Raw genomic sequence first — 10,734 nt, 5'->3', positions numbered from 1 at the left:
CAACCCTTGAATGACCATTTTCTGTGTGTCATATGCCATGCCAGGTGCTTACCCAAAAGAAGGTCTAATTCTTAAAAATAACCCTGCCAACTAGGCCTTGCTTTGCCAATGGGAGAAAAAGGTCAGAGTGCGACTCAGGTACTCCCAGCTTGCAGGTGGTAGGAATAGTATGCCAAGTCAGAATTTTGACTTTGTACTTTGTGTCTCCTTCATTACTGCACCCATAACCTCTCTGACCACCACCATTTGTGATATTCCAGGACATTTGGGGGAGTTGGTTGTTTTATGTATTTACTCGATCTGTTTGCTTGTGCTCTTTTGAAGAATGGTCTTTTTTCTTATCCTCTGATTCTGAAGGGGATTTTATCTACATGAACCCGAGTTTCCAGCTCTCAGCAATGGGCCAGGCAGCCTACTTGCTCTGTCTCCTGGTCTTGGCGCTGCTCCTTTGCTGCATGTCAGCATTCTGGCCTCAGCCTCTCTTCTCAGCAGGGCCGGGCCTCTGCTGGATTTTGGCTGTGGTATGCTGCTGACACTTCTTCCTAAATAGTCCTAGGAATTCTGTTCCTGTTTCTTTGGTGGATCTTTCTATACAGGAGAATGGCAACTAAACTGTGGCAATTTCCTCTCCTACTGTTTTATTCATCCTGTTTGCGTGGGAGCTACTTATAAAGACATTTAGTGGGAGCCACATTTAGAGACATGGATAGAAGAGTCATATTAAGAAATGTCACTTCATCAAGTAACCTAAACCTTCAAGATAATGACTGGCCAGTCCCTTTAAACTTACACATAGCAAACTACCTCAGGCCAGGTTCTCTAGAGAAGCCAAACTAGTGATGCTGATCTATCCATATATGCAGAAAGGGTTTCATATATTTTCCATTTGCTACAGTTATTTTGTGTTAAAGAGGAAATTTCAAACTCTGTTCTCACATCCACTTTGGTCTTTTCTTTCTTGACCTTTTGCTTTCTCCATGGATGACTTTGTTGATGTTATCCCATAACTTTTCAGGTCTTCTGTCACTCAAGTTCCATTAGTCAAATATATTCCCGAGGTGTTCTTGAAATTCAAGTGGGTTATACTCAATATTGAATTTTTACTCTCATGGACTTATTCAATTTTCTCAACTTTAGCCTGCAGTTACGTATGAGCAATTGATGCTGCTTTCCTAAGTTGGTTCCTGTCCTTGCTTTGGCTTTTGATATTCAGCTTCTCCATGGTTTCTTCCCTGCGTACAGAATCAAAGCCTCTTTTCAAATTACAATCCACGGTATGATGGAGTGAACTTCTGTGAACCTTTTCAAGATAGATTATTAGGAAGTAAGTCTGTGCTTACCACACTGTTCTCTCCTGGTAAAACAAATCCTGTGGAGAATTCCTAATGCAGAATAGTACCAGAGGCATACTTTCAATGCCTCATTTTATTTACAAATAACCGTTTGGTGGTCGCCTGGTGACGAGCCCTTAAACTGCAGGTGACAAGCCCTTACAGGTGATGAGTCCTTGAACTGCAGTGAGAGGGAATCATTTGTCCTCTCCCTTAGATGCATAAAATGCAAACTGACAGGTAGAGGTGCAGAGTCATCTTACAAAGGTGGGAGGGAAGTGGGGGGGGAGCTCTAAATGACTAAAAATGATAAGCTATTCTTGAGGTTGCATTTAATTTGATATGCTGAAGCTTCTGTTCTTGTTGCTGAATATTCATGTTATTGAGGAGTCCCAGAGGGTTTACCACCGAGTCATTTTCTGTGATTTCAGAGTGAAGAGAAATGTGCTTTCTGCTGATAATGTACATGAGGATTGGTGAAGGTGAGCTACTGAAACTTTTTTTAACCACTTTAACTCTATCTTAAAACATTTTTATAAAGAGCTCACAAATCAGAAAACACTATGAGGACTTTTTTTTCAGTTCTGAATAAACTCCCTTTTAAATGAGGATACATGAAGGGCAAAAAAGCATACGCAGCCCCTCTCTTCATAAACCCTGATTAAACTCAGTGTGAGGTACATGCGTTATTTCGAAGTTATTAACTTCTTGACTCAGTTTAAATTACTGTAAACCACATCTGTATGAATGACCTACCTACCCTTTCCCTGCCGTCATGCAAATGTCCCTAAATGATAACAGGGTTAGGAGTGAACCCAAGTCAGAGTGAAATCATAATTCATGTACGTCGATAGGATTTCTTATCGCTATCCACTGTTGGAATTCTAAACCTAACGCTCTTCGTTCTTCAGCAGTTTCAGTTATGCTCTGGGAGATTCCTTAGTACATGTCATTACCAAGGGGTTGCCCTGAGAGAGGAGATGTGCACATCTGGTGAAAACTAAACCAAGTTAGAGAGGGAAAGCCGAAGCCATCCTCTTCCCGGAGGCGGTTAGGAACAATAGGTGGTGGGTTAATTGAAAAGTCATTCAGAGAGAGGAGGTTCATAAAAAAATGGAACATGCATTTAACTTAAACATTGAATTTTAATGTAAACCATTTAAATGAACATTCATTTGCCAATCTCATTAACATAAATTGAGATTTTTTTTCTTCTTTCTTAATTTAGCCCCACTGATTGGAGTTCTGAAGTTTTTTTGGCCGTAAGCTACATCCCTGATGCCTGACCTTTTATAATAAGCTCCCAAGTTCTATTTTCTCAAAAAGTATGAGAATTAAAAATATATGGGACGATGTCTACTCTAAAATCCACTTTTAATTTTTCCATCTTTTACCTACCTAACTCAATGACAATTATTGATCACAGCTAGGTATCTATTCAAAATGTCTAACTTTAATAGAAAATGCCTTTGCTTGCTTTTTGGATTACTATTTCAGACCTTTATATAATAGGGAATTGACTGTTTTCATTTCTATCACAAGCTCAACAGCCTACCGAGATCGAACACAACCACACACAACTGACTCTTGGTGAGATTAATGGTGTGGGTGCCCGGAAGGGCCCCTCTATTTTCAGAATGCCACAGTTATTAACCAGGAATCCTGGTGGCGCCTTGGACCTAAGCAAGAAGTCGGCTTGTTGAACCCCGCAACGGCTCTGCTAGAAGAGCTGTGGAGGTCTATGTCCACAGAGATTTATAGTCATACTATGTCCTAAAGGAGTTTCTGTGAGTTCAAATCCACGTCATATCACTGGGTTTTGGGTGAGATACTAGTCAATGTAGTAAGCTTCTAAGACAGAGTGGAATAAGTGTAATTATGGTGAGTCTGGAAACATAGTAAGTGAAGCTTAATTAAGAGGCAGTTCATAATAAAATGTTGCTAGTGAAGGAACTGGTTGGGACCTTTTATTACTCATTATTCATTAAGTTTTTCTTGTTTTTAAATTTAAATGTTGCCTTTTTAAAAAAGTTCCACACACAAAAAAAGTTCCATTGATTCACTTCCATTTCACGATGCCCCCTGTGTGTCATACTAAATCTGTACAGCACAGTTTTCAGTGGATGCTTTGTTAGGAGTCTAGGCCTAGGCTTTTCTTCTGGAGAACCTACTAGGTAGACTCTAACCTCCAACATTTTTGCTAATAGCCTAGCCACCCCCAAGGACTGCTTTACTTCACGAAACAATAAAAATATAATAAAGCACTGAAAATATATCTCCTTTGTGCTCATTTTCAGAATACATAATCAATTAGACATGCAGCATTTTTTAATGTCTCATCCAAAAGCTAAATGGAAAGGTAGTTGGTGGATCTTAGCTCCTGAAGAAAAAAGTGAGGATAAATAGTGTATAAAAAACATTTCCCCTCAAAATGGGAACCACATAAGGGTGCTCCTTTTCTCCATTTGTATTCAACAGTGTGCTGGATGTCTTAACAAGAACCATTCAACAACAAAAGCAAATAAAAGGGATACAACTGGGCAATGGAGAAATTAACCTCTTGATATTTGCAGACATGAGTCTATAGAGGGACGCTACAAAAAGACTGCCGTAACAATTGAGGAACTGGTAAAATAACGGGATACAAGAATAACAGGCAGAAATCAGTCAGATTCTTATATAGAAGCATAGAGAGCTCCAAAAACGACAAGACAAAATATATTCTACAGTAGGTACACAAGAGATGAAATACCTATAAATAAACTTAACCACAGAACCAAAAGGTGAGGACATAAAAAATACAGAACATTATTATAAGAAACTAAAAGAGACCTACACAAATAGAAGAATGTCCCATGTTCATAGATAGGAGGACTTTAAATTGTGGAAAATGTCAGTATTACCTAAAGTAATCTACAAGTACAATGCTGTTCTAATCCAAACCACAATTTCATTCTTTAAAGAAATGGAGGAACCAACTGCCAAATTCATATAAAAAAGGAAGGGCCCAGGATAAGCAAAATACTTCAAAAACAAGAACAAAGTAGGAGCCCTTGAACTGCCCAAATTCAAAACTTACTACCCAGTCACAGTAGTCAGAACAGCCTGTTACCTGTAGCATGATAGATACATAGACCAATGGAACAAGATAGAAAAACCTCAAGTAAACAATCACCTACAGCCAACTGATTACTATTTTTACAAAGGACCACAAACCTGAAAGGGAAAAGAGAAAGCATCTCTAATAACAGGTGCTGGGAAAATTGTATTTCCATCTGCAGAAGAATGAAACAGGACCCATAACACACTCATGCACAAAATCAAACTCAAGATGGGTGAGAGACCTAAATGCAAACCCTATAGCTATAAGGATTATAAATGAAAAATTTGGGGCAAATTTGAGTCTTCCTGTAGTGTGTGCATTAACAATCAAATATAATAAAGTGCACAGTAGAAGAAAAATAGATGATGAGGACGTATTAAAACAAAACATTTATGCACCTTAAAAGAAAAGATTTAATCAAAAGAGTAAAACTAGCATCCCTAGACTGGGGGAAAAATTTTTAGCAATGACACAGCAGACCAGGGTCTAATTACAAAAATCTACAGAGTTCTATGAAACTACAATAAGAATAAAAACAATCCAATTAAAGTTTGGCAAAGGACAAGAGTACCCAATTCAAAAAGGACAGAACTTGGATGGCTAAAAATTATATGCAGAAATGCTTGCGATTGCTAACTATCTGAGATGCAAGTCAAAACAATGAAGAGATATCACTTATGCCAATAATATTCCAATGGAAAAAAACAGGAAACAAAAAACGCCGGAGAGTGTGGAGACATTGGAATACATCTGCACTGCTGGTGGACTTGTGAATATATAAAATGCTGTAGAAATCTATGGGCGCCACATATAACAACTGCTCATAGAAATACCTTTTGGTTCAGCAATACCTTTGCTGAGCATCAATCCCAAAGAAATGAGACAGAAAATGAATCGGTATATGCTTCCCTATGTTCATTGCAGCATAGTTCACAATACCAAGAAGCTGTAAACAGCTCAAAGGCCCATCAATAGATGACCGAATAAAGAAACTCTGTTACATACACACAATGGGATTGTATGCAGCGCTGGAAAACATGTAAACATGAAACACCTTATGTCATGGATGGGCCTGGAAACCATTTTTCTCAGTGAAGTTAGTCAATCACAAAATACAGAGATTGTATGTGTCCACCACTTTAAAGATAAACATCAAGATAAGGCAGGCTTTCAGTTTCAGTTCATGTAACGATCTAATCCAGTCTCCTAAGCAATGAGGGAGAGTGCCTGCCTAGTGCTCAGGACCTAATGTCACCCCTTTTGTATGTACATTTTAAAACCACTTCAACAGCGAAGATCTCATCTCAGCTAGGGTAAGTCTCTCAAATAAGGGACGACGGGGACTAACATTAGGTTGCTGCCATACAACATTCGTCTAAAGGAAGTCCAAATTAGCAGACACTACTGTAAGAGTGATGCTGAAAATTCAAGTAAAAAAATGGAAGTGGGTGGGATGTATGTCTCTGGGAAGGTGACATTTCTGCTGATGAGTAAACCAGGAGAAGCAACCTCCCTTTGGGAAAAAGTGCTTACCAGTACTTACAGAGAAGCTAAGAGGAGAATCTGCCCTGGCCCATGCTCCTAATTGAACACTTTTGACTTGGCTTTTATGCAGCCTGGGTGACCCAGGACTTAAGTTATATAGTACGGGACTTCAGACCCTCTTTTTGAGGTGTACCACATATTTCAGAGGCCATATTAGAAGGATTTGATGTGGAAATCCCACTAAGTGAACTGGGATTTACCTTAAACTCACCTGTAGTAGATTTAAAGAGTTGACAAAATCCCTTGGATTTAAGACTGAAATACCCTGGTGTACGAAGAAGCATGTGGCTGCTATCTCAAGGTTACGGCATTGGCAGTCATCGAACTGTGGTTCAGAGCTCTGGCTTTCAGGTGGCCCAATGAATGGTGGGCTGGTGCCACCATGTATTTACTGTTTTAATGCTCTCCTTGCTTTCTTGATTCACCATCAGCCCCATTGTACTAATAGTGCCCGGTCACTTAAGAGTTTAATTTGTACAAGCCAACAATTCCTGCATTGCAGTCTGAAGCCAGCCTATGTGGGAATAATATCCTTTTCTCTACAGTTTTTTAGATTCTGTACGATTGGCTAAAATAATAATGCTATCAATAGAATTACTTTATGTCTCAGGGAAGGATTTATAATGTTCTGTACCTTCAAATGATATTTATGTCTCTAAGTGAGCAAGAGACATATAAACCATAGTTATATGAATGGGCTTGGGTTTGCAATTAATTCTAGTCCCAAATCCAATAACGTCTAGTTCTTATGACATAGCCCTTCTGGATACTTGACCTCATGAAGAGATCTTTGAAGATATGGTTTACTATAACAAAGTATGATGAAGAAACCATGAGGTTCGTGGCTATCAGAAAGAATAATATCTGGGGTCTGAAAGGCTTGTCTTCAAACAAGTAGCCATCTAAGTGTAGTATCAACTAAGTCTATATGAAAGAAGAACACCGGCCTGTGCGAACCAAGGATTGCAAATATTAATATCACAGCCCAAACTTGAATAAAGGAATAGTATCAGAGTTTAAATTATGAACACTCAGTTTACAGAAGGTTATGGATGACAGTGGAAGCCAAAATCCATTTGCAGGGTCCCTAAATGGTTTAAGTCTTCACTGAATCCCCTCTGACCATCGGAGGGGAATATGAACAGAGAGCATGGTGAAGATGGCTATGGCAGATATAGTTAGGTAAAAATGTAGTTAGATTCAACCTTATCATTTGATCTCCTTTATGACCCATTTTAAAGTTGTTTCTGGTTTTAAATATTTTCTTTCTTTTTAATTGAGTTTTTCTATTATTAGTCTGGTTATTGTTGTTGTTTTTCTGTCAATGGCTTTCTGTACATGCAATCCAGACTGGGTAGCTCACAGAGGCTGTCGCTGGGCTGATAATTGCCTAGGGCCGTGGCCGGGAGTACAAGGGAAAAGGGAAGCGAACAGGTGCGGGAAGAAAATGTTCTGAAATGGATTGTGGTGATGATGGCAAACATCTTCTTAGTATGATTGAATGCTAAGTTGTATGATATATGAACTATATGCCAGCAAACCTATTCAAAACAACAATAATAATAACAAAAACAACAACTAACTAGCACTCCTGGGACACACATTTATTTAATTTCCACTTTAATACCTGACTCAATTCGCCAAACATTTTCTGCCAGACTTGTTTCTCATCAATGTCATTGCACTATTCCCTGTGGTCTTCTGGGAAGGAGTGTTGTGGAAGGAGCATTACAGAATGCCTGCTGCCCTTCACTATCTGCTGTAAGCATGGAGCCAATATTCTCGCAATCACAGTCTCATGACATTTGTTTGTAATAAGGTTCAATTTTCAGATACTAATAAAGGAACTTGAACTACTGCCTGGTAGCAATAATAAATGATTGTTGAGTTGGTGTAGGTGATAAATCTTGTTAGAAACAGTGCCCTTTCATCCTTTTAAATGATGGTGCCATTCATATTTATAGAAACTAGTTTATAATGCTTTACTGATGAAGCAAGAGAACAATGTAGCCATACTTTTTAATGAAAAAATATTTCCTGGTGTACTTGGCAGAGAATCCCAAAGAGATGTTCACTTGTGTTTTATTTACTATCGAAAAGCATTCAACTGGGTGGATCCCAATAAGCTATGGATAACCTAAAATTAGAGCCCTATGGAATTTATAAATTTATACAGAATTTATATATGGGTTTATTAAATTTATGAATACGTAAAATACTAAATCTCTAAAAGCTTTATTTATGAACACAAAATCACAATGAATCAGGCAGTGTTTCATTCTATTGTACATTAGTGTGGTTTAACTCAATAAAAACTAACAAAAATATTCTAACTGGAGAGTAGAGTAGAAAGCAAAAGGTTAAGAATTATGTTTTAAGGTTTGGCCAATGTTCAGTTCTCTCAAAGTCTTAGCTTTTATGGCATATATGAAGATCATCAGGGTTCACTACAGTGGACAAGTATTACAATCTGATGTCCGTATTTATATCCAAATTGAAAACTCAAAAAGCATTTTCATTAATTTTTTTTCTGGATGTTACACAGATTTTTAAAAAAAATCAAGTCTAAGCCAGGCAGCCAGTTAGGAGTTCTGAGACTGACTGGTGGGAAAAGCAGATTTCAAGTAAACAAGACTGGTTCTGTTGTGGGATCCGTGCTTCGAATTCCCTATGCTCCGCCCAACCACGACCTGAATTGTAAAAGACCAAACCCAGAAGCACGGTTTCTAGAATTCAAGAAAGTCCTTTCACTTATGCTGCTCACTTTATGTTTATAATATTAGGTGATATTATGGAGATAGAACTGTTTTCTATTAATATGGATAAGAAAATCAGGTACATTTTTTTTTTTTGCAGCTAGTTTCCAAGACTTCCTGACTCATTTCCTTTTTCACTTTCTTTTGGGTGCAAAGCTCTGACTCAGGCATGAAATTTCTGATGAGGAAAAAGTTAGAAATGCTAGACTTGTCTGAAAATGTAGAAACCTATGGTTAAATGTATACATTTATTTATAATATTTCATATGTGAAATTATATCTCATTTAATTATAGTGGACAGAATTAAATGTGCAATTCTTTCTCCTGAAGTTCTGTACTACATAGGTATTTAAAAAAACAAAACCAAACAAGAAACAATGAAACTAGACACACAACCACAGCGTGGATTGCAACTCGTAGTGACCACACAAGATGGAGTAGAATGGCCTCTTTTGGTTTCTGAGACTGTAAATCTGTGCAGGAACAGAAAGCCTCATCTTTCCCCTTCAAAGCAGCTGGTGGTTTTAAACTGCTGACTTTACCATTAGCAACCCAATGCTTAACCAATACTAAACCAAAAGCAAAAACAACCTTACTGCCATCAAGTTTATAGCAACCCTATAGGACAGGGTAGAACTGCCCCTTGGGTTTCAGAAACTGTAGCTATTTACCAGCGTAGAAAGCCACATCTCTCTCCTATGGAGCAGCTGGTGGATTTGGTGGATTCAAACTGCTGACCTTGTGGTTGGGAGCTCAGCTTGTAACCCACTGCACACCCAGGGCGGGCTCCTCTATGCCACCAGGGCTTCAAGAATGTTAACGATATAGGTGAGTAAAAATGAACTGGTTTATGTTAGACATCTATTAGATTTTAAATCTTATTTGGTCTTTATTACTGAGATGTGGTTATATATATACATATAATTTTTTATTTGAATCTATTCTTATTCATGGTGATTCCAAAAGACAGAGCAGAAATGCCTCATAGGATTTCCAAGGTTGTAAATCTTTACAGAAGTAAACACATTAATCTTTCTCCCAAGTAGTAGCCAATGGGTTTGTTTAACACTTTAATCCAATCCCTAACCCAATACATGACTATGGCTCCTTGTATGTGTATTGTTTCCCAAACACTGGAATTTATTTTCAAAGCTATATACTGTATATACTCAAATATAAGCTGAAATTTTCAACACATTTTAATGCAGTTTTTTTTGGTGGTAAAATTGGGTGCCTTGGTTGAGATTCTGGTCGGCTCATGTAAGAATAAACGGTATGTTTTTAAACAATCTTATCATCTTCCATTACAATGAATGCATTTGCCAAGTCTGCAATTCCATTTTGGAAACAATTTTCAAACTAATCTGTTTGGAGGGTTGACAGACCCTCCCTCATGTTTTGGTCACCTCTTCTACATCATCAAATCACTGTTTTTTCATGTCCCTCTTCATTCATGGAAACAAAAAAGAAGTCGCATGGAGCAAAGTCAGGTGAGTCAGGTGTGTGAGGCAAGAGAGGCATGCTATTTTTTGCCAAACACTGATGCACTGAGATGGCTGTGTGAGCAGGTACATTGTTCTGGTAGCAAAACCAGTCCCCTGTCTGGTCCAACTCCTGCTGTTTATGTCACACACTGCTATGACATCTTTTCACAAGCTTGATTAACAGTTTGACCTGGTGGAACGAACCCCAAAAGGAATACCCCCCTCACATTAAAAACCAAAAAACCAAACACGACAAGTGAACCTCCTCTTGATCTCTGATTTCACTTGACAAGTTTTTTTTTGTTTTGTTTTCAGGAGAGGTAAGAATGGCATCTTCCCCTGGCTTGATTGATGTTTGCTTTCAGGGTTGTAAGTATAGCACCATGTCTAATTACCAGTAATGACCTTGGGAAAAAGTCTGGATCATTTCAGGGCTGCTCTTTCAAATCATGGCATGTTTTCAGTGAGCAGTCCCTCTCCTAGTCACTTAGAACCCCAGGCACAACTTTTGTAG

This window comes from Tenrec ecaudatus, chromosome 2 (assembly GCF_050624435.1).
Source record: "Tenrec ecaudatus isolate mTenEca1 chromosome 2, mTenEca1.hap1, whole genome shotgun sequence".
Classification (NCBI taxonomy): domain Eukaryota; kingdom Metazoa; phylum Chordata; class Mammalia; order Afrosoricida; family Tenrecidae; genus Tenrec; species Tenrec ecaudatus.
Note: the sequence above shows the minus strand (reverse complement) of the source record.